Source organism: Rhinatrema bivittatum, chromosome 14, assembly GCF_901001135.1.
Source record: "Rhinatrema bivittatum chromosome 14, aRhiBiv1.1, whole genome shotgun sequence".
Classification (NCBI taxonomy): Eukaryota; Metazoa; Chordata; class Amphibia; order Gymnophiona; family Rhinatrematidae; genus Rhinatrema; species Rhinatrema bivittatum.
In genome coordinates this window covers 52,722,879-52,746,842 of record NC_042628.1, presented here as the reverse complement: position 1 = coordinate 52,746,842, position 23,964 = coordinate 52,722,879, and the positions used below count along the sequence as shown (strand labels likewise).

The 23,964-nt window shown below is 43.3% G+C and overlaps 1 protein-coding gene across 9 annotated transcripts in view; it reads right to left on the bottom strand.

Annotated features, from left to right (window-relative positions):
* Positions 1-1,211: 1,211 nt before the first annotated feature.
* The window catches only part of DEDD2 (death effector domain containing 2), a 140,100-nt gene continuing 117,347 nt past the window's right edge, over positions 1,212-23,964 (bottom strand). For 6 of the 9 annotated variants that reach the window (XR_003852598.1, XM_029576499.1, XM_029576501.1 and 3 more), the window contains one exon: positions 1,212-2,301. The gene's annotated coding sequence lies outside the window, so the exon portion shown is untranslated. Of the gene's footprint in view, positions 2,302-19,704; positions 20,734-23,964 lie in introns of all 9 variants that reach the window. The other 3 variants (XR_003852595.1, XR_003852596.1, XR_003852597.1) reach the window with 2 other exon arrangements.

Below are 23,964 nucleotides of genomic sequence, written 5' to 3'. Positions count from 1 at the left end.
AGAAATATAGTCAGATTCATCTTCTGGGTGAGCCGGGGCCGCTGGCTCTGAATCCAAAATGACTGCCGTTTCCACGCTCAGTGGGATCGGGGCCTGCCTCTGCCTGTGAAGGCGTGCTTGGACCCACGGAACTGAGCATCCCGCCAGCTTCGAGGTGCCCTCCCCCCAGGGAGGCACCTCGTGCAGATCCCCTCACAGGAGAGCCTTGACTCGGGCTCCCCGTAGGCTCAACATTGGAAAGCCCTCGGCATGACTGGAAGGAAGAGCCACGAGGAAATGACAGGCAGTGCGCTGTAGGAAGCGGGAAAGAGCCTCCGCTTATTAATCACACCGACCCTAAGAGCTCCACAGGCGCCGCAGAGGAATGTGACCTCTCCGCAGTTAGCCGCCCCAAGGAATGCGCTTCTCTGGGCTGCGGCGGGGGGGGGGGGGGTGAAGAAGTGGAAACCAAAGCTGAAAACGAGAAAGAACAAAAAAAGGCCACGGAACTTACCCTGCACAGCTCAATGGGAAAAGGAAAGAGGCAGAAAGAGAACAGATCTGACTGCAAGTTAACTTGAGAAATTTTTTTTTTTAAACCAAAGAACTTGATCCATCCAAGGAAGCTTAAGAGTAGAAAGAGAAGAAAACAAATACTCTAACAATATAGTGGGGAATCAGAGGTTCCCCTGCTCCTATCTGCTGGAGTCAGAAAGATACTGAAGAGTGGTAGAGGGTGCACTGGCTTATAAGGCAGCACCCTCCAAAGCTTTGTCTGACTCCATCTGCTGGACGGGGGACATAACCCACCGGTCTGGACTAATCCGGGTACATACAGGGAATTAGCAGTATGGCTTTTCTATAGCAGCTATAATCTAATATGTTAAGATATAAATTGAATATAATTACAGTACAAGGTCTTTCATCTAACTAATGTGCATACATTTTGTAAATGACATGCACATATACAGGTCTAGATGCCCAACATATTACCAAGATCAGGAAGGGAAAAGAAAACAATACCTAATTACTATTGGGTAATTCTGGCACAGGAAGAGACTGACATGCCCTCGATGCCTTAGCAGTGAGTAGAAGTTTAGCTCAATTTTACAACTTGATAGCTAATATGTAAAGAGGCTACATGCCTCTTTACATATTAGTTATGAATAATCCTTGTATACATGTAACGATTCCAATTCATTTTTGGGAGAGATACAGATCAAGACAAAAAAATTAATTATTTTTTTTAATTTCAAGTACAAGTGAAAATGAAAAATGTCAAGTTTTTACAAAAAAATTGTACATGTTAAAGCTTTCTTGGAAAGCTCATTATACATAGTATCCTCCCACAAATCATGACTGACATTTGTATGTCATCTGTACAAACAAGTGAAAACCTCAAAAATGACTAGTAACTCACTTTGAACTCCTGTTACAACTGAACTCTCCCTGACAGATCCTAGGAAGAGCAAACGTTTGCCTCAGCAAAAATTACTTACCAAAAAATTCAATACAATAATAAAATTTAGGTCACTTATGAGTAAATTAAGAAAATCCATTGGTTTACAAAAGTTTGAACGGCATTACAGTTGAACTCTGGCCTCTTCACAAAAATCCACAGATGTCCTTTAGATGTCAGATGAAGCTGAAGCTTTTCTCTGGCAGATTAGAGCTGAACTAGTGTTCAGCCTTATTTAAGGATCACGGCAGTATCCAGCAACCAAGTGTATGCTTTTCTTTCTAAATGGTGCATTCTCGAGTTCCACCATCTACATAAACATATTAAGATGTATAAATTTATTAATTCTATAGTACAGTCCCTAAACTTCTTAAATGTATTTTATATTACTCCATTCAAGGATTTCTTTTAGCTGCTGGTGTACTGTAGTTTATTTTTAAATGGAAAATCAACTTGCTACAAATAACAGTGTCTGAGCCTGGTAAAACTGTTGGTTAAAACCAGCACAACACAGCCCTATGGCCAGGCAAGGTTTCAAGTCCAGCTTGCTCCATTAATGCATGCATTCAGCACCAAGACAATATTCAGGAACCCATCTTTCTGTTAAACATTCTTGTCCTGTATGTTCAGAGAAGAGTTTCTCCATTTACTTTTTATTCAGGTCACATTTTGCAAAATCTTTTGAAATTCTGAAGAACATCCATCTTCATCCATGATTTCTCATTATTTAAAGTCTTTTGCTTTCCCCACAAAATAGCAGTCAAGTTTTGGTACAGGGTTTGCACAAAATAGTATTCCAGATCTAATGAATTCTTCATCCATATGGATGAGCTGTCGAGTTTTTCAGAGTAAAAGCACAATGCCTGTGGAGCGGAGGAGGGGGGGGAAAAAAGGAAACAGTTACAGTCAAAAATCACTGAAAACTATTGCCCATCTCCTAGCAATGTGATGGTACCCTTGACCTATAAAAACCTTCACCCTACAGTGTGGCAGTGCCCTTGTCCCCTAAGCATGAACTCTTCCAATAACAAGGAATTGGATGTATCAACATTTTTAGAGGGGGGGGGGGGGGGGGGGGACTTGTCTAAAAGTATCAAGTGGATTTTTTTTTTAAACCTGTTTTCTCCTGCTGCTTTTATATTTTCAGCTCAAATCAGAACCAGGGCTGTGATCTGGTGCCATAAGCCTTCATTTGCAACTAGCTGGGAATTTCCCCCCTATTTTTTTTTTATTATATCTCCCTCCCCACTTAACATACCTGGTCTGGGCATGCTGCGATAATCTTAGGCCAGGGACCAGAGATCCTTCCAAAAACCTGTAATCATGGGCCCTGAATCCAGTGTTAATCTTAACCAATGACAGTGACTCAGGGATGTGAGTCTCCTCTGCAGCATCCCCAGCCAACCCAGGGAATGGAAAACCCAACTCTGCCACTGAACTGAGCAGCTTCTGTATGGCAAGCATTGAGTACTGGCATTGGGCTGGCCCAAGACTGGAAACAAAAAGCTTCCTACGTCACCAAAGCTGAGGGGGTAGACTGTTTCTGCATGTACTTCTAAGGAATCATCAAAATGGGCTAAGATGTTCAAAACTTTTTTTCTAGGCCACCTTTCTACTGGATACACTAAGCTTCTTTAATGGTCATGGTCTTATGCTCTGTAAGTGCTAGAACCACTCAACTTTGTATCTCTATGATTGTTCAGGAACACATTCCTGTATCCATACAACATACCAATATTGCTTATATAGATTGTTCAATAAATGTGAATCATCTCAACACCTGTAGGGCAGAGAGATCTTGTTTTTCACACCTCAGCTAATAAGGCAAGGGCCATATTTAATCAGATTCACACTAGTGAATTAGTCCAAGTATAATTTAAGAATTTTTAATATTGCAACTAAAAAGCTGTTTCTTATAGCAAGTTACTTCCCTTTAGCCATTTTTAATCAGTCAGATCATCTGATTAAATATGTAGTGGGAGTGAAAGAAAAAAAAAAAAACCAAAACTCTCCCTACTCGTTATGATTCATATTTATTGCACAATCTATATAAACAATACTGATAAGTTTTGAATGCTCTTCTACTGCATATTGTACATCTGGTACATCCTATTCTTGACTCTCTACATTTGTTAGTTACCCACACAACATATTATCACTCAGAAAACCTATATGAAGTCACTACAGCATTTTCCTAGTGCTATGTGTGACAATGGTGGTTGGGATAGTGGAGTAATAGATGCAACACTGGGAAAACAATAATTCACAAATTGACACTACATTTGGCATTAAGCCAGAATCTTGAAAAAAGAAAGATAGCCTTTCTGCTGCCATGACCCCAAGGTTCTTCCCAGTTCTATTATTTAGCTCTGACTGCTGGAGAGAACTCTTGATAGGCAAAAGGGTTTGTGGGACTAGTAGAAAACAGTAATTAAGACAACTATTGTCTGGACAAGGTTGTGTCCAGACAATAGTAGATGTACATGTATCTCTCAAAGGGGCAGACAGCAGAATGGAAAGAGACACTATAACAGCTGCAACATTCTGGATCTTGACATCCTTTCTAGGTCAGACTGCCTAGGCATAGGAAGAGGAGAGGCAATCTGCCACCCAACTACAATTGTATGTTTAACAATCATATTCCCAAATCTACTGGACTCAAAACTTTAAATTAAAAAAAAAAAACCACAAAAAACCACCCCACAAGCAAAAAGTGGCTGAACTTTCTATAAGCTTGAGTCTACTCTAAGTAGACTGGCAGCTTTTGCAATCCAAGGAATAATGGGCACTTTCATCTTTATGGACATATGGCCAAGAAAATCTGTTGGCAGGCCAACTATGGTGGAAATCTGACAGTTTAGTCAGGAAGTTAGGATGTGTGCAGATGATGATGATATAAAGTAAGGTAAAATTAAGTTTCTTACCTGCACTCCACCACAGACCAGCCCAGATACATGGGTTTTTCCTCCCCTACCAGCAGATTGAGAGATTAAGAAGCTTCGCTGGAAGCAGCACTGTGCCACCTGCAGCTTCTTCTGTATGAAACTCACAAAGCAACACTTCCCCATTAGCAGGGTAAGTCAGCAACAAAATAGAACCATTACTAGTGAACTTTCAAACTGTTGAGCCCCTCGACTGAAGAGAGCTCCAAAACAGACAACATCCTGACCAAACATGTGTGTGCAGGATCAGGGGTGGGTTTTCTGGACTGGTCTGTAGGACTCCAGGAAAGAATTAGCAGGGAAGAAACCTAGTTTTACCTTCCTGATCATAACAGACTAGACCAGATGCATGAGATGTACCCAAGCTACCCTTAGACTGGGAAGGATCCTGCAAATCTAGATTTCAAGATGGCCACTCCAGATGTAGGAAGTGTCCTGAGCCTTCTCATCCAGAGAATAATTCCTAGATATGGAATACAAAGAGGACCACATAGCAGCCCTATAAATCTCCTGTGGTGACACAGAATGGCACTCTGCCCATGATATCACTTGGGCCCTAGTGACATAAGCTCCAAGTCCCTCTGAAACCAGCAAATCCTTGCAAAATGTACATAGACACTATGGCCTCTAATTCGCCTAGCAATAGTGGCCTTTGATGCAATAGTGGCCTTTGATGCCATCTGACCCTTATGTCCACTGAAGAGCACAAGTGATCAGACAAATGGAAATAGTCACCTTCAAGTAGTGTAACCGCATTTTCCAAAACATATGAAGGGCTTCTGGTTCACTGACCTAATCAGAGTGCCTAAAGACCAGCAGCTCCACAGACTGCCATATGGGGGAAACCCCCCACCAAAAAAAAACCCAAACAAAAAGAGAACTGCTGAAACCACATTTGGCAAAAAAAAAAAAAAAAAAAGAAAAGATGGTAACATGTGAATAGAAAAGCAATCTGAAGTGATCTGTAACAAAGGATGCCTGCAGGACAAGGCCTGCAGCTCCAAACATACATCTCACTGAAGAAATTGCCACAAAAAACACTTTTACAGTGAGATACTTCAAGGATGCCTGTTTGAGTCCCTTTAAACAGTCACATACTCATTGCTCAAAACCAGATTAGATTCCAAAAGGGCACTAGCCCTCCATCCGAAGGATGCAACTGTTTAACCCTTTGGAGGAACCGACATCAAGATGGGAATCAATGGACCTACCTCAAAGAGACAGCAGTCATGTGCACCTTGAGAGAATTCCAGGCCAAACTTTTGCAAAGAAGAAATGGATGCCAGCAATAGGACAAACCAGTATCCCTATACCATAGTTAAAACTTTTTAAACCAAAAAATAGGCCGAAGTTGTTGACCATTTCCTAGCATGGAGTAATGTTGCAATCACTTCTTCCAAGTAACTCACTCTCCTTAACCTTCTCTCAAAAGCTAGGCCATGAGACAAAAAAGAGTGAGCCTATTCACAAATCCCTGGTCCCTGATGCAATAATTCTGGCACAAGATTAAGCCTCAAGGGCCCTTTCACCCTGATATTCAAACCATTGTCTGCTGGGCCACTGCAGGACAATGAGCACCACTAAATCTTGGTATCTGGATCCTTCGAATTACTCATCCTACAACAGCCAAGGTGGCAACACAGAACTCCAAGACCACTCCTAGATCAGGTATCAAATTCTGTTGGCCCTGGTTCCCTTCTGCTTAAAAAAACCCCAAAAAATAAAAAACCACGCCCCCAAACACTGTATTCTGCACCATTACCAGCAAATCCAAAACTGGGAGCATATTAAGTTGAAGACCATGACTGATAACATTCTTCAGCATCCAAGATGTCTCCTCGGAAAATCTGCTTGAGTATTTTTCACTCCGGCAAATGTACGCTGCTGAAACAATCACAACATGACTCTGCCCAGCAAAGCAGCTTCACCTTTGCGGAAACCATCACACTCTTCATTCCCCCCAGGAGTTTATGTAGGTCACTGCCGTTGTGTTGTCTGAAAAACACTCACCCCTTTCCCCCATACAAGCAGAAGAAATCCAAGGTAGGTCTTCCCATCACCCTTGTTTCTAGACACTTGATGGGCCACGACCTTGCCTCCAGATTCTAGAGACCCTGTGCCATCCTTGACAATTGGATCCCCAACTACTGAGACTTGCATCCATCAGTATAGTTCATTTAGAACATCCAGCTCCAGTCCCGTGGACAAACTGGCTATCGAGAGCCACCAGACCAGTCAGTGCTTTGCTTCCAAGTAGAGGAGTAAACAGACCTCAATCCTTACTTTTGTGGAATGAGTAGCTGCCCACAGAACCAAATCCATGGTTAACACCAATCAATCCCAGGACCTTTATGTGATCCCACAACATAGGCAGTGGCAAGTCAAGAAACTGATGCACATGAAACTGAATCCTGTCAGAAACCCACCACCCCCACCCCCACCCCACACTTTCCCTTCCAGTGTCGAAGCAGGCTCCCAAATATTCCAGGACCTGAGAGGACTGGACCTTGTTCTTGGGAAAACAATCACCCAACGCAGATCCTGAAATAGCTTGATCACCCAGCAAGTAACAATGACTTTTATTTACTGACTTTGCCCAAATCAAACCAGTCAGAGATATGGCTGGACTAGCACCCCTTCCTTCCAGAGTACCAACGCTACCACAATCACCACTTTGGAAACAATTCTGGGGCTGTAGCGAGTCCAAAAGTCAAAGCCTGAAATTGAGAATGCTTTTCCAAGACTGCAAACCGAAGAAAAATGATCATCTTTTTGGATTGGAATATGAAGATGTGCCTCAGACAGATCTAGAGACGTATTGCCACAATTACCTAGGGATTCCATGCGAAAATGTGGAGCTCTTGATGCTGTGATCACTTTCTTTAAATTCAAAAAGAGTCAGCATGCCTTCCTTCAGCACTACCAATAGCAATCCTGACTTCTCTCCTCAGCATCGCCAACTGAAGACTACTTTTCCAGGGTGTCCTATACTGCAGCAGCATTTACTGCTGAAACAAGGGGAAACTATGAAAGCATCGATAAAACGTAAACAGTCTCTTATGATGAACAGAACCCACTGATCCGTTGTAATATGGGTCCACTATCCTAAACTAGGCCAACTGCTTTTTTTTGTATTGAAAGTTTTATTGGATGTTATACATAGAATTGTAAAGACTTCAATGAGCAAACATCCAAAATATTTGTTGAAAACAGCTCCCCATAAACCCACCCACGTCTCATATTATACAAAAGAATAGTATAGTAAAAAAAATAAATGAAGCAATATAGCAAAATTGCTTACCTTGTAATAGGTGTTATCCCAGGACAGCAGGATGTAGTCCTCACATATGGGTGACATCACTGACTGAGCCCTAGTGCGGGAAAACGTCTGTCAAAGTTTCTAGAAACTTTTGACTGGCCCTGTGAGGCCACTGAGCATGCCCAGCATGCCATGATATTCTCTGCCACAGGTGTCTCTCTTCAGTCTCGTATGTAGCAATAAGCTTTAGCAAAAATAAAATAAAAAGTATAAGACTCAACTCCGCGGGGTGGCGAGCGGGTTTCGTGAGGACTACATCCTGCTGTCCTGGGATAACACCTATTACAAGGTAAGCAATTTTGCTTTATCCCAGGACAAGCAGGATGCTAGTCCTCACACATATGGGTGATTAGCAAGCTATAGGCTGAGTCATTTTGTAGTGAAGCAACAGTGAAAAATTGTTGGTGAAAATGAGACAGCCGAAAATCATAGCAGATTGGATGTAGAAGAAGTTGGGATTAAACTGGAAACAAGTTCTTTAAGACAGATTGTCTGTAAACTGAATCTTGTCGCCCTTGTTTGTCCAAACAGTAATGAGCTGCAAAGGTGTGAAGAGAACTCCATGTTGCTGCTTTACATATGTCAAGGATTGGCACTGAACGATAATGTGCTACTGAGGTTGACATTGCTCTTACTGAATGTGCCTTTACTTGCCCTTGGCGAGGAAGGCCTGCCTTTTCATAGCAAAACTGTATGCAATCTGCTAGCCAATTGGATAGAGTATGTTTACCCACTACTTTACCCGGTTTGTTTGGATCATAAGATACAAACAGTTGATTGGATGTCCTGAGAACTGCAGTGCGGTTTAAGTAAAAAAGGATAGTGTATGTTTATAGTCCAAGGTATGTAAGGCCCGTTCTCCTTGGTGAGAATGAGGCCTTGGAAAACTATGGACTGGTTCAGGTGGAATTCCGTAACTACTTTGGGAAGGAATTTTGGATGTGTACGGAGAACCACTCTGTCATGTAGGAACTTTGTGTAGGGTGAGTATGTGACAAGTGCTTGTAACTCACTAACCCTTTTAGCTGATGTAATGGCTATGAGGAAGATAGTTTTCCATATGAGAAATTTAAGATCACAGGAATCTATGGGTTCAAAGGGAGAACGCATGAGCCTTGTTAAAACCAGATTCAGGTCCCATTCTGTGACTGGTGGCCGAATTGGTGGTTTAAGGTGAGTTAAACCTCTCATAAATCTACTGACAAGAGGTTGCGTGGAAAATGGTGCATCTCCCAACTTGTTATGGTAAGCCGAGATTGCACTTAAATGTACCCTTACAGATGAAGTCTGGAGACCAGAGTCTGAAAGACAGTATAAGTATTCTAGTAGAGAAGTTGTGGGGCAGGAGAAAGGATCCATGTTCTTTCCTTTGCACCACAAAATAAACCTTTTCCATTTCGAAGAATAGTTCTTTCGTGTTGAAGGTTTACGTGAAGCTAGAAGCACTTGAGATACATTGGTGGAATGGTTGAGTGGTTGTAAAATCAAGCTTTCAACATCCATGCTGTCAGGGAGGATTGAAGGTTGGGATGGCGGAACCGACCCTGATCCTGAGTTATGAGAGTGGGATGTACTCCCAGGCGAATGGGATCCCTGACTGAGAGGTCTAGAAGTGTGGGAAACCATACCCGTTGAGGTCAAAATGGGGCTATGAGTATCATGGACCCCTTTGTCCTGTTGTAGCTTCACTAGAATTTTGGTTATGAGCGGTATTGGAGGATACGCATATAGTAGGCCTAAGTTCCAAGGGCGAGCAAAGGCGTCCTTGGCTGGCTGGTTTTTCTGTTTGTGCAGAGAGCAGAACTTGTCCACTTTGTGATTGAGATGTGATGCAAAGAGATCTATTGTTGGTTGACCCCACCATTGAAAAATCCTGGTCGCTACTGAGGGATCCAGGGACCATTCGTGTGGTTGGAACTGGCGACTGAGTCGGTCTGCCACTACGTTGTGAATGCCTGCCAGATAGGTGGCCCAGGGCCCAGTCCCAAATTTGTGCAGCTTCTTGACAAAGAAGATGATCCTCAAATTTGTAAACACCACTAAGGAATGCTTTTTCAAACTGCAAGTCCTAAAAAAGCTGAAACCCCTCCTTCATTTTCATGACTTCCGTTTAGTACTGCAATCAATCATTCTCTCTAAAATAGACTACTGTAACTCTCTGCTCTTAGCCTTCCTGCAAACACCATCAAGACTTTACAGATGTTACAGAACTCTGCCGCCAGGATTCTGACGAACTCAAATAAAAGATCACATAACTCCCATCCTCTACAACCTCCACTGGCTTCCCATCAAATTCAGAATCCTTTAAAGTTCTTATAATTCATAAAACTTTACACAACCTCTCCCCTCTTGAGCTTACCATCCATCTTCGTCCTCACACCTCCGTCAGACCGATCAGAAAAGCATATCTAGGCACTTTATACGCCCCTCCAGCAAACACATCCCTAAGGAAACGAGCCCTATCTACAGCAGGTCCACCTCAATGGAACGCTCTCCCATCGGATCTCCAACAAGACCCTTGCCCGATATCTTTCCAAACAAAAAAAAACACAACTCAAAACGTGGCTTTTTAGAGCAGCGTTTCCAGACTGAGGACACCAGCTCATGCTTTATCGTTCACCTGACCAATTCACTCTAGCATTCCTTTACTTCATGTCCATCTATGCTCCTACCTAGAGTCTACTTTCAATCGCTCCTACCTAGTGTCTTATTTCTCTGTCTCCTACCGAGCATCTAATCTCAATCGAACCCTCATCTAGGAGGGTAATGCCCCATTGTACTTCACGTTCCCTTAGTGTGGGACCTCAGACCAGGATCCCTATCTCAGATCACCTTTAGATACGCACTCCTTTTTATGATCCCTGGCCAATCCTTGGGAAGTTTCTTACACCCTGTCTGCTGGAATGATCTTTTTATCTTCCAGCTCATGAACTTGGTTAACCATGTTTACTAAGTCTACTAAGTATTCTTTTCAAGCTTGGACTAAGTATTTATCAATCATTTATGGAGTAATATCACATAGCGTTACAGATTAGTTCAAGCCTACATCCTACCTATTAACTTGTTGCTCCCTTGTTTATTCAACGTCTCCCTTTATTCAATGTTATCTGTTCAAAGTTCATGCACTGTTATTTGTTCTATGTAACTCTCTCATGCGATGTTATGTTTCATTGTAAACCGGTGTGATTTGTATTCTATACAGGAATGTCGGTATATAAAAGTTAAAAATAAATAAATAATAAAGAAGATACAAGCCCGTACCTCCTTGTTTGTTGATGTACCACATGGCTACTGTGTTGTCCGTTTGGATCAGAACAGTCTTGTATGAAAGGCAGTCCTTGAACGCGTGCAGTGCATAATGTATAGCTCGAAGTTCCAGGAAATTGATTTGAAAAGTTGCTTCGAGTCTTGTCCAAGTGCCTTGGGTTTGGAGGTTGTCTATGTGAGCTCCCCAACCGAAGATGGATGCATCTGTAGTCAATGTTATCTGTGGGACTGGTTGCTGGAAAGGTAGGCCTTTGCACAAGTTGTCCTTGTTTGCCCACCACATTAGAGATAATCTCAGTTGGGGGGGGTCACTTGAATTGGATAATGTAGTGGTTGAATGGCTTGGATCCATTGTGATCTTAAAGTCCACTGAGTTATTCTCATGGCCAATCTTGCCATAGGAGTGACATGAACTGTGGAGGCCATGTGGCCTAGTAAGGTTAGAAAGCGATGAGCTGTCACTTGTTTCTGTGAGTAAATGGATCTTGCCCAGAGGGAAAGTGTGTTTGTCCGATCCTCGGGTAGAAAGGCTCTTGAGAGGATGGTGTTCAATTCTGCTCCGATGAATTGAAGTAGGTGAGACGGAGTGAGATGGGATTTTTGATAGTTGATGAGAAAACCCATGGATTGAAGTAGAGAAATTGTTCGACTGAGAGAAGTGAGAGCTCCTTGTTGTGATTGACTTCTGATGAGCCAGTCTAGATATGGAAAGACATGGACACTTTGTGAACACTCTGGGAGCAGAGGCTAGTCCGAATGGCAGAACTCTGTATTGGAAATGTTGATGGCCCACCATGAAGCGCAGATACTTGCGATGAGGAGGGAATATTGGAATGTGAGCGTAAGCGTCTTGAAGATCCAGAGAACAAAGCCAATCTCCTGTTTGAAGAAGTGGAAGCATGGTGCCTAGGGAAACTATCTTGAACTTTTCTTTCTTTAGAAATTTGTTGAGATTTCTGAGATCTAGGATGGGACGTAGGCCCCCTGTTTTCTTTGGAATGAGGAAGTAACGGGAGTAGAATCCTCTGCCCTGCTGAGTCCGGGGCACTAGCTGTACAGCCCTGGCTCTCAGAAAGATGGATAATTCTGCTTGTAGATGAATTAGTTGAGATTCTTGCTGTGGAAAGAAACTTGGTGGAGATTCTGGTGGAATTGAGAGGAAACTGAGTTTGTAACCTCGAGAGATTATGGAGAGTACCCATTGATCTGATGTTATTTTTCGCCAATGTGTGTGAAAATAGGATACTCTTCCTCCTACTGGCAGGTCTGGTCGAGGATTCAGGAGATGGATTTGGTCTCTGATCTGAATTTCAAAAACCCGCAGCTGGGCCTGTCTGAGGAGGAGGTTGCGGGCGAGTTGTCCTTGGCTGCCTGGCCTGGTAATGCTGTTGCAGCCTAGCTGGCCTACTCCTAGAGGCTTGGGGGTAGTATCGTCTTTGCCTGTAGTATGGGCGTCTGGTTTCTCTCCTAGGTGGTCGACGAGGAGGTTGTGTAGAGGGCTCTTGAGGAACCTGTGACAGACATAAGGTTTCTGTATGTTCCTTAAGCTGTTGTACAGCCTCTTGGACTTTTTCAACAAACAAGTTATCCCCCACACACGGCAAGTCAACCAGTTTATCCTGGACCTCAGGCCTGAGGTCAGAGGCCTTAAGCCATGCCCATCTACGAGCGGTAATTCCAGTAGCTGTTCTGGAGGCCGCCCCAAAACTGTCGTAGGCCACCCTCACCTCATGTTTTCCGGCCTCTATGGACTATGGCCTGTGCTGCCTCCTGAAATTGTGTAGGCAAGGAAGTGACAAATTCTTCCATCTGCTTCCACAGATTCCTCTGATACTGTGTCATATACAGTTGGTAAGAAGAGATTCTGGCATTAAGGATGGCACCCTGGTACACCTTTCTACCAAGGGAATCGAGAAACCTGTGATCTTTACCAAGTAGGGTTGAGGAGTGTGGGCGAATACACTTTGATTTTTTCTGGGCAGATTCAACTACCACAGATTGATGTGGTTTTTGGTAACCTGGAGCTGCCTGTACCAAATATGTAGTGTCTACATGCTTGTTTACTGCTGAGACAACATGGGTGCTCCCAGATCCGGTGTTGGAGATCCAAGAGTACTTCATGTATTGAATAGCCAATACTTGTTTTGGTGGGTCAAACAAACTGCAGAACTTCTAAAGTTTGTTGCCTTGTATCTTGTTCTGCAGTCAGCTTAAAAGGAATGGTGTTGCCATGTCCTGTATAAAGGTAGAAAAAGAAATCTTCTGGTGGGGACTTTTTTCTTTGGTCTGAAGGTGAAGGCTCAGACATGAAGTCCTCAGAAGATGTGTCAGTTTGCTGATCATCCCAAGAGTCATCTGGGTCATCTCCATATGGAGATCTTGGGGAAGACCTGGGTGGGTGATGAAGGCCTGAGGGTCCTAGCTGTGGATCAGAGGGGATTAATGGAGACGTGTCCTCCACTGTTTTTGGTGGAAGTTTGTCGATGACATTTTGATATCTCTGTAAGAGTAGTTGAAAAAATGCCAGATCATGGGGGTTCAGGATCTTCAGAGGGTGGTTGCATCGATGGAACAGTTGTTGGAAGTGCTGGCAACGGTGTCGAAGATGCCGATGGCATTGGCATAGAGATAGACCTGGAAGAGGTCGATGTATTTGTGCGTAAATCGATGTCGATGCCGTGATGAACCTCTGTGCAATCAATCATCGATTCCATATTCTCTCCCCAGTTTTATGACCCTGTTGAATGTAACTTATTTCTTTGCACTTGTTTATGTTCTGTTTTTTGTGCACACCCTCTTGATATTTGTAAACCGGCATGATGGGGTTCCTAATCTCGAATGCCGGTATAGAAAAATCTATAAATAAATAAATAAATAAATAAATAATATTCGTCCTCAGTGTCGACATCAACACCGGCATCGGTGGTACCACCGGCATCGATGCAGTGTGCATCGGCAAGTACGCCGGGGTTGGTTGATTTTCCTTTAAAACCAGTAAAACTGCTTGTCTGATCATATCAGACAATTCCGGCATTACAACTGATGGAACCAGAGTAGTTGTAAGTGATGGCGGAGGCTGAGGCGTCAGATCTTGCACAGAGCCCTGTGGAGGATCAGGCATCGATGGTTGTGGAGGAAGAGGCCCAGGCGCTGAAGGGACCGATGTTTCTTGGTTCCGTGGCCGCTTCGCCATAGATTCCTCCTGGGGAATGGATTCGGACATCGATGTCGATGTTTCGTTTTATGTTGATCGGCAGACTTCGATGCCGTGGACGATAGTGGGGACGAATGATCTCCCGATCCTTCCGGGCGAGGTTTTCCGGCCGGAGATGACTTCGATGTTGATGGTGATGGAATAAGTTGTAGGTGGAACAAGTGCTCCATTTTTTCTTGCCTAGCCTTCCTTCCCTTCGCCGTCATCTCCGCGCATTTTGGACAATTATTCACGTCATGTTTCTCACCTAGACACATCACACATTCTAGGTGTGGGTCGGTGATAGACATTGTTCTATTACATGCAGGGCATTTTTTGAAGCCTGTAGCCATTTTTGGTCAACAGCCAATGAAAGAATGGGAATTCATGAGAAAAAAATATTTTACTGAAAGAGTAAAATATGAGACAGAGGTACTCACCAGCTGGTGGAAACCCCAAGAGACTCCAATGAGAGAGAATATTATGTGAAAAAATGTGACTTCAGTCAGAAATTGTTGTGAGAGACTCGCAATGGCTCTTGCTCCGCGATGCCTACAGCAGCGTGGAAAAATGAAGACTGAAGAGAGACACCTGTGGCAGAGAATATCATGGCATGCTGGGCATGCTCAGTGGCCTCACAGGGCCAGTCAGAAGTTTCTAGAAACTTTGACAGAAGTTTTCCCGCACTAGGGCTCCGTCAGTGACGTCACCCATATGTGAGGACTAGCATCCTGCTTGTCCTGGGATAATAAGTAAAATACTAGACCAGAGTGGTCAAGTAAACAAAGAAAATTAATGTTCAAAAGCCAGCTAGAGAGGAAAATTATTCATGCGCATTAACACATTACATAAGGTATTACAAACTTTTCGGCAAAACTCAGCGCAATCTGGCCATAGAGGCTTAAAAATGCAACAAACGTCATATAGCACAGAACAGAGATCGGAAAGTGAACAGCGTAGTATGAACCATTAATCGTTTTTCCCCATTTTAGGCTCCACTGCATAAAAGGTTTCCATACATCTCTAAAAATTCTAAGACCACTATGTCAAAGCGCTAGGAAATGAGATAAGCGGTAATTTTTATGTAGGCAAGAAACTATTGCTCGAAAGAGGGAATATCAGGGCTCTTCCATAACCATCCAAGCTCACTCCTAGAGGCTATGAAAATCTGCTGGCTTAAGCAATGCGGAGACTGAGGTCCCTGCAACCTGTACACCCAGCAGGACATGCTGAGCACTAAAATAGTTTTTAATAGTTTTTATTTTTTAATAATAAAACTCTTTTAATAGTTTTCCTGTATACTTGTGTTAATGTATTCTGCCTTGAGGCGACTGTTTTAATGTATTTCCGCCCTGGAGGCGACTGTTCAGTTCCTTGTAAACCGGTGCGATATGTATTCTTTACAGGAACATGGGTATATAAAAATTAAAAATAAATAAATAAAATGGTTATTTCCAGCATTGAAGAGGCCCATGTAGTAATTCTATCCCAAAAATGTTGGATTAAAGGGCATTCCCATCATTTATTTTATTTATTTTTAGATTTTTATATACCGGTGTTCCTGTATTAAAATACAGATCACATCGGTTTACATTGAAACATAAAAATTACGCCAAGAGGCGGTACATATAACAAGGTTATAGAACTTGGAAAACATGGAAAACAGGTTCGAAAAATAACATTGAGAAAATTGTATAGTCTCTATCATACATGGATATAAGAGCCTATCTGCCCAGTTTCTCCAGCACAGATTACTCATTGTTGGAAAAATTTTATGCAGTTTTAAAGGAGTGAGATGCCAATGAAACAGCAGCTTGTAACAATTTTCTTGCAGGTTAGAGACCAAGCATTTCAGAATAAATGGCCTCCCAAGTCTCTCTAATATTTTACCCAAATCTAAATCCCAGGCCTTAACCTTTTAGGTACCAACATTCCACAAGTGGAACCTTTTTTCATATACTTTTAATTACTTGCAAATTTTTTTATACCATATTTATACCATATTTGGGTCTAGTTAACTAAGATATGTAAAAAAGGGCATCAGGAAATAATTCCTTCAATGAGCAGGATCTAAAAAAGTTAAGGTGAGGATCTTCATTGCCAAAATTAATATTATACACCTTAGATACTAAGCCCTTTAACTTATCCACTTGGTCGCAATAGTTCTCAAACTGATTTGCCCTGTTGAATGGACAAAGCCTGTTGATGTCTACAAAGGAAGTGTCTAACTTGTGCATATTCCAGAAAATGTAGAGATGCTACATGATAGAGAAGTTAAAGAATCAATTGATAAGATCTTGCTCCCTTATAATAAATGACCAAAGGTATGTATACCATGAGATTTGCAACTAGCAAAGCATGTATTGGTTTGCAAATAGAAAAGTCATATTATGGAATATATATGGGAGAGATAGAAATATGGGGTTCTACCCATCATCTTATGATTCCAAACTCTCATGGTAGTTGATAAGGGCATAGGAAAGGTGCGTAATTGTCACCTAGTGAAGCACGGCTGCCAAGGTAATGCTACAAGAGATATTAAACCTATCTTGCTTTGCTCTAACATCATCTACCGTTTATGCGCTGCAGATCGGTGGAACTCTATAAGGGCCTGCAGTTGTGCTGCAGCATAATACCAAAATAAGTTGGGTAGGCTCATGCTGCCTCTTAAATTGATAGAGGACCGCTCTAGCTACACGTGGACGCCTTCTCCATATAAAATCAAAGATTTTCTTTTGCCACTGATGGAGCATGGCAGAAGACAAGAATATGAGAAGAGTAATAAATAAGTAAAGGAACCTGGGTAGTATATTCATCTTAATTATGACTACACAGCCCAGCCATGAGAAGCAATCTCTACTCCATCTGTCCAGATTCCTGCACACTGTCTAACAATGGTGTGTAATTCAGACTATGTAAGTCATCTAAATGGGGACTAATAAAAATACCTAGATACTTTAAGGATGCTTTTGCCCAGCAGAAGGGAAAGGTCTTACTGAGGTAGAGTTGGGTTACAGTATCCACATTAATGTTCAAGAGTTCAAAATTTATCCAGATTTATTTGAACCCCGAAACCCTACTAAAGCTTTGTAATTCTCAAGTAACTCCAGACAATGAGAGGGAGGGTTCAGTTATAGTGAAAAGGATATCAGCAAACAGTGAGTGAAATTTTATATTGATGACAGCCAACCTCTACCCCCCTGATCTGATGCAAAGTATGAACACGGGTAGTGAAGGGTTCCAAAAATAGGACAAATAAGTGATAATGGGCAGCCCTGTCTGGTTCCATGGCCTATAGGAAGACACCCTCCCATTCACTTTCACCCTCACTGCAGGAGATTCATAAATTTTGCAACCCAGCGTTAAAAAAAAAAAAAAAAAAAAAAAAAGGGACCAAACCGCATTTTTTTGCAAAGGTTTTGAATAAGAAAGGCCAGTGTACCATATCAAATACCTTTTTGGCATAGATAGAAACACTGTTGGTACCTGCTTCCCTTTGAACCCACCAAAGCAAGTCCACAATTTTTCGTTCATTACCTGCTGATCTGTGGAGATAAAACCTACTTGGTCATAATGCACCAATTGTGGAAGAATCTTGTTTAGGTACTCTGCCAATACTTTAGCTAAGATTTTAAGGTCCAAGTTGATTAAGGAAATCGGATGGCAAGATTCACACATGGGATCTCAACTGGGTTTTGCCAACACCGTAATTCCAGCAACATTGGAATTAGTTGCTAGGGACTTCTCCTTCACAGCATTAAACATATCAGTTAGAGGGGTTACTAGCCACTGGGCAAGCCTCTTATAACCACCACTGGATTTGCCCGCTTTCAGTGTTTTAATAACCCGTAGGACTTCTGGTGTGCTAATGGGACTATTAAGAAGGTTCTGCTGTTCTGGAGTCAAACACGGTAGGTTTAGTGAGGAGAGATATTAGTCAGTCTTTGTCCAATATAGAGGGGTCATAATTATAAAGAGTTTTATAAATTTCTGAAAAACAAGCTTTAATTTCTATCGACCTGGTTATTCTCTCTCCCTGGGTGTTTTTAATTTTAGAAATGGAATTCCTAAATTGTAAATCTTTCAGGTGACATGCAAGGTATCAGCCAGCCTTGTTCTCTCCCTCAGTGTTTCAGCAAATCAAGCTGGTGAGCAATAGTGGCTTTCTCTAGAGATTGTAGTTCAACTCATATGGAGGATAATCTGTGAAACACTGATCTGATTGTGTATGAATATGTTCCCTGGAGAGATGCTCAGTAAAAGACCAGAATGCCTTAAATTTTGTTCTTACAGTGTGTGGCATAGGAGATTAAAATACCAATCACTACCGCTTTAGAACATTCCCAAGTTATAGACTTAAATGTAGGTATAGTAGCATGTTAAAAGAAATACTCCTGTAAATTGGTGCAATGAGAAGCACTGGCCACAATCCAAATCAAGAAATGGAGACTACAATCCAAAGAGGGGCATAGTCAGACCATGTGGAATTTCCTATCTCCAGTTACCAGATTTTGTAAAGGTTTATCAATAAGAAAATAATCAATGCAGGAATAAGACCTATGTGGAGCAGAAAAGAAAGTGTAAATTATTGAGCGAGGATTCCCTTGTCACCATATGTCCAGCTAGATAATCAAAACAGTTTTCTCGCCCCTAGCACTTGGGATGTACCTGATGTGAGTTGTCTAATGCTAGACTAGGAATGAGATTAAAATTCTCCCCTATAGTAAGTAACCCCTTCATATGATTAAGTAAAACTTCATCTAGCCTCTGAAGAAATGAAGTTTGGTCGCTGTTAGGAGAATAAACATCATTCTAGTTAATTTCACTACCTATTCTAATGTTTATCAAAAGGTAGCAGCCATCTGGATCAGAAATTTGAGAAAGAACGTCATGTGAGAGAATTTGAAATTAATATGGCAACCCCTGCATATTTATTACCCATTGAGCCTGTTGCGAAAATTTGGTGAGGAAAATCTTTATGAAAGAGCAAGTGTTCGTATCTTTTCAGTTTCTGGAAGAAACGCAATGGCAGCATTTTGCTGGCTGAGTTCCGTAAATAAAAGCTGACGTTTCCTAAAAGTATTAAGACCTTTAACATTCAAGGAAAATATTTTGGCCATCATTGCTCTATCAATACAGTAAACATCAGGAGTTTGTGTTGCACCTACATACACTTATTTAACAGTGTAGTCAATCCTCTCTAGCCTTGTTAAAAGATTTAAAGGGCCCGCATCCCAAAAACAAATCTGCATTTGAACTACCTCTCTCCCACCTTGGTAATTCCAACAACTCCCGAGGGGCTTTGGTACTTAACTAGCATAGGGAGTAAACAGAGCCCACCCAACCCATCAAGTGAAACACAAACCGCAATCAATACAATGTCCCCTTAAATCATGTAAGAACTATTGTATGAAGAGCCTCCTAAAAAATGGCTCAAGTAAGCTAAATATGCTAACACAAACATATAGATGCTGTAACTTCCTGTGGAAGAAAAAAGGGAACTTAGGTCTTCAGTAAACAGTCCACATAAGTAAGTTGCCAGTACCTGTGTCCACAATCTCCTTCACCGCTGGTCAGAGCAGAAGTTCTCCGATTGTCTGCATAGCCTTTTTCCATCTTTGCCTACGTACTGCCATTTTAGGATGGTGTCTACCTGAGCCCCCTCTGTCCCTACCTTCAGTGCTGCAAAGAAGGAAATATTGGCTTATTTGAAGGCAACTATTGCTTCTGTCACGGTTTTCAATTTATATGTAGTTCCCTTTACCATGAAGAGTAGCCCAAAAGGGAAGGTCCATCTGTAGCGGAGATGCGCATCTCTCAAGGTTTTGGTAACCTCCCTTAGCTCAAAGCGTATGCAGAGAGTAGAGGACGCTAGGTCTTGGAAGATAAGAAACAGGGTGGCCTTCCCAGAGTAGTTCAGACTGCTTCCATACCAGTTCAAAAATGAGCGATATCTGAGCATAGCTGTAATGCCCGAGCTTTATCATCAGATCGAGCGCCTAGGGCTCTGTGCGCCCTCTCGATCTTGACCATATTAAGATGGCTGACCTCTGAGCTTTCTGGAATGGTCAGGAGAGAGAGGATATAAGTGCAGATATTTTTAGCTACTAGCGCTGCATCTTTATATTTATCAGAGTCAGGGATTCCCCATATCCTTAAATTGTAGCATCAGGACCTATTTTCAATGTCCTCTAGTTTTTCTGTCAGCGCCTCGATGGTATTAAGGACAGATTTCTGCTGCTCAGAGAACTTTTGCAACTCCCCTGCCTGACTGTCTACACGCATTTCTAGCTCATCGACGCGATTACCCAGCGCCGACAGATCTTCCCTCAGTTCAGAAATAGATTCTAGCAGTTCTTTTTTATGCTGCTTGATAGAGTTTCAGGAACCATCCCTGAAGTTCTTCTCTTGTTGGGAGGTCAGCAAGGTCTGGAGCCAGCAGTGTTGCTGTCGCTGAATCATCCATCTCTAAATTTGCAGGGGGAACTTCGGGCAGCTGCTTTCAGGCCCTAAGAGATCAGCAGCATGTCAGGAGAAGTGTTTGAGGTTGGTGGTTTTTGCGTCTGGCAGCCATCTGAAGTATTAAGACAAAAAAAGCAGCCACAACACTCAGTAAATGTGCTGTTTTTTTGAGGGGAAAGCAGCAGGATAAGAAAATTATTCCCTACCTGCTAATTTTCGTTCCTGTAGTACCGCGGATCAGTCCAGACAGTGGGTTATGTTCCCCTTCCAGCAGATGGAGTCAGAGAAAAGCTTGAAGGGCACCCTCATAGCCTGGTGCGCCCTCTGCGTCCCTTCAGTATTAAGACTATCAAAGCAGAAACAATTGGATGGATCAAGGAAAACCAAACTTCAAATTGTAACTATGTACATGACCGTACAAAAGCTCTTATCTTCCAGAAACAACTTGCAAAAGGTACCATTAGTTACAAATGGTCCTGAGACTCAGTTATTCGAGCTGCGAGACAATCCCAATCCCATAAAACCTTAGGGCAGGTGTCTGGACTAATCTGTGGTACTATAGGAACGAAAATTAGCAGGTAAGGAATAATTTTCTTTTCCCTGTTAAGTATCCAGATCAGTCCAGGCAGTGGGATGTACCAGAGCTTCCCTACGTAGGGTGGGCGCCAGATAGCCCTGCTCGAATGACCTGAGCGCCAAAAGAGCCAAAAATCGGTGATTGGAGATTTAATAGATAGTGATGTACAAAGGTGTGCAGCAATTTCCAGGTAGCTGCTCTGCATATCGCCTGCGGAGAGACTGCTTGGCTTTCTGCCCAAGAAGCTTGAGCACAGCGTGAATGAGCCTTGATGCCCTCTGGAGGTTGTCGACCAGCACCAACGTATGCTGAAGAAATTGCTGCCTTTAGCCAGCAAGCAATAGTGGTTTTAGAGGCCTTAATCCCTTTCTTGGGACCGCTCTACAAGACAAAAAGATGATCTGATAAGCAAAAATCAATGGTAACCTCCAAATATCGAATGAGAACACGCTTACATCAAGTCTTCGAAGTTCTCTGGAATCTTTGTCAGGGAAGGATGGAAGCTCCACTGATTGATTCAAATGAAAGGCAGAGATCACCTTTGGAAGAAAAAATGATGGTTACAGTGCTCAAGGAAACTCCCAAATCTGTGAAATGGAGTAAAGGCTCTCTTCACAACAAAGCTTGAAGTTCCGAGATCCTGCGGTCAGAACAAATAGACACCAGGAAAACTGCCTTGAGAGTGAGATCCTTGAGGGTAGCTCATCCCAGAGGTTCGAAGGGTGGGCCGCTGAGGATCCGTAGAACCAAATTTAGGCTCCAGGAGGGATACAAGGCATAGACCGGTGGTTTCACTCCCTTTTAAGAATCTGACTACATCAGGATGTGATGAAAGAGGAGCACCATCCAGGTGATGGACGAGGGAACCAAGGGCTACCACCTGAGCCCTCAGGGAATTGTAAACCAAACCCTTCTCCAGGCCTCGCTGTAAGAAAGATAGTATCTGGGCTAAAGAAGTGCGACATGGAGAGGCTCCTATGGATTCACACCAGGTTTCAAAAACTTTCCAGACCCGGACATAGGAGATGGAAGTAGAGGTCTTCCTAGCCTTTGGGGAAGGGAAGGGGGGGGGTGTGTCAAAATGACAGCTTCCGGGTAACCCTGTCTTTTCAACCTACACATCTCAAAAGCCAGGCCACAAGACAGAAGCGATCTACCTGGTCGAAAAATACTGGGCCCTGATGTAAAAGGTTTGGCAGATGTCCCAGGCAAGACCGCATACCACGGTCTCCATGGCCATTCAGGCACCACTAGCATTACTGGCCCTTGGTGAATTTCTATTCTGCTAAGCACCTTGCCCACCAGTGGCCATGGCGGGAACACAAAGTAGGAGGTTTTGCGGCCATGGGAGGAACAGAGCATCTACGCCTTCCACGCCGTGCTCCCTTCTGAGACTGAAGTGTGGAACCTTCGCGTTCCTCTGAGTGGCCATTAGGTCCAGATGGGGAGTCCCCCAGCGGTTGAAAAGAAGCGCCACTGCATCGGAGAGTTCCCACTCCCTGGAATCTGTGTGTTGACGGCTTAAGAAATACGCCTGAACATTGTCCACCCCTGCTATGTGCGACGCTGCCAGACAAGAGAGGTGGAGTTCTGCCCATGCCATCAACTTGTCTGATTCCCGAGAGACATGCCGGCTCTTTGTCCCTCCTTGATGGTTTATGTACACTATGCGTAGTTGCATTGTCGGAGAGTATCCTTATGGCTTGACGATGAACTAGAGGGAGGAAAAGCTTCAAAGCAAGACGAACCGCTCTGGTTTCCAGCCGACTGATTGGCCATGTCGCTTGCACTGACGTCCATTGCCCTTGAGCCAACTGCAATTGACACACCGCTCCCCAGCTGGAGAGACTGGCATCCATGGTTATGATCACCCACTGTGGGATCTCCAAGTCCACGCCCTTCAGCAAGTGATCCAGACTGAGCCACCAGTTCAGGCTGTCCTCAGCACCGTCCGACAGCAGTAGGAGGGCTTGAAACTTCTAAGACACTGGCTTCCAGCGAGAAAGCAACGCTCTCTGCAAAGGTCGCATATGTGCAAAGGCCCAGGGAACTAAATCTATAGTTGAAGCCATAAAGCCCAGGACCTGGAGATAGTCCCATGCTGTGGGGAGAGGCAACGGAAGCGCTGTACCTGAGAAATAAGAGACCTAGCACGGTCCTGACAAAGCAAGACTTTGCCCATGCTGGTATCAAAGCGTGCTCCCAGAAAGTCTATCGTCTGAGAGGGAGTAAGGCTGCTCTTGGCATAGTTGACGACCCAACCGAGAGAGTGGAGAAGGTGCAACACTCTGTCGACCGCCCGCTGGCAAAGGTCCAGGGACTTAGCTCGAATGAGCCAGTCGTCCAGGTAGGGATGGACTAGGATCCCCTCCCTCCGTAGGGTTGCTGCCACCACCACCATTACCTTGGTGAAGGTGCAGGGAGCAGTCGCCAGGCCGAACGGCAGTGCCTGAAATTGAAAATGTTGACAGAGAATCTTGAATCTGAGGAAACAATGATGTTCCTTGAGAATGGGGATGTGAAGATAAGCCTCCATCAGATCTAAGGAGGCTAGGAATTCTCTACGATGTACCGCCGCTATTACGGAGTGTAACGTTTCCATCCTGAAGTGTGAGATCCTGAGGGCCCTGTTGACCATCTTGAGATCCAGGATTGGATGGAAGGAGTCTTCCTTTTTGGGAACAACGAAGTAGATGGAATAATGCCCCAAACCTTGTTCCACCGGGGGCACCGGGAGGATGGCTCCTAAGTCCAGGAGCCGGTCGA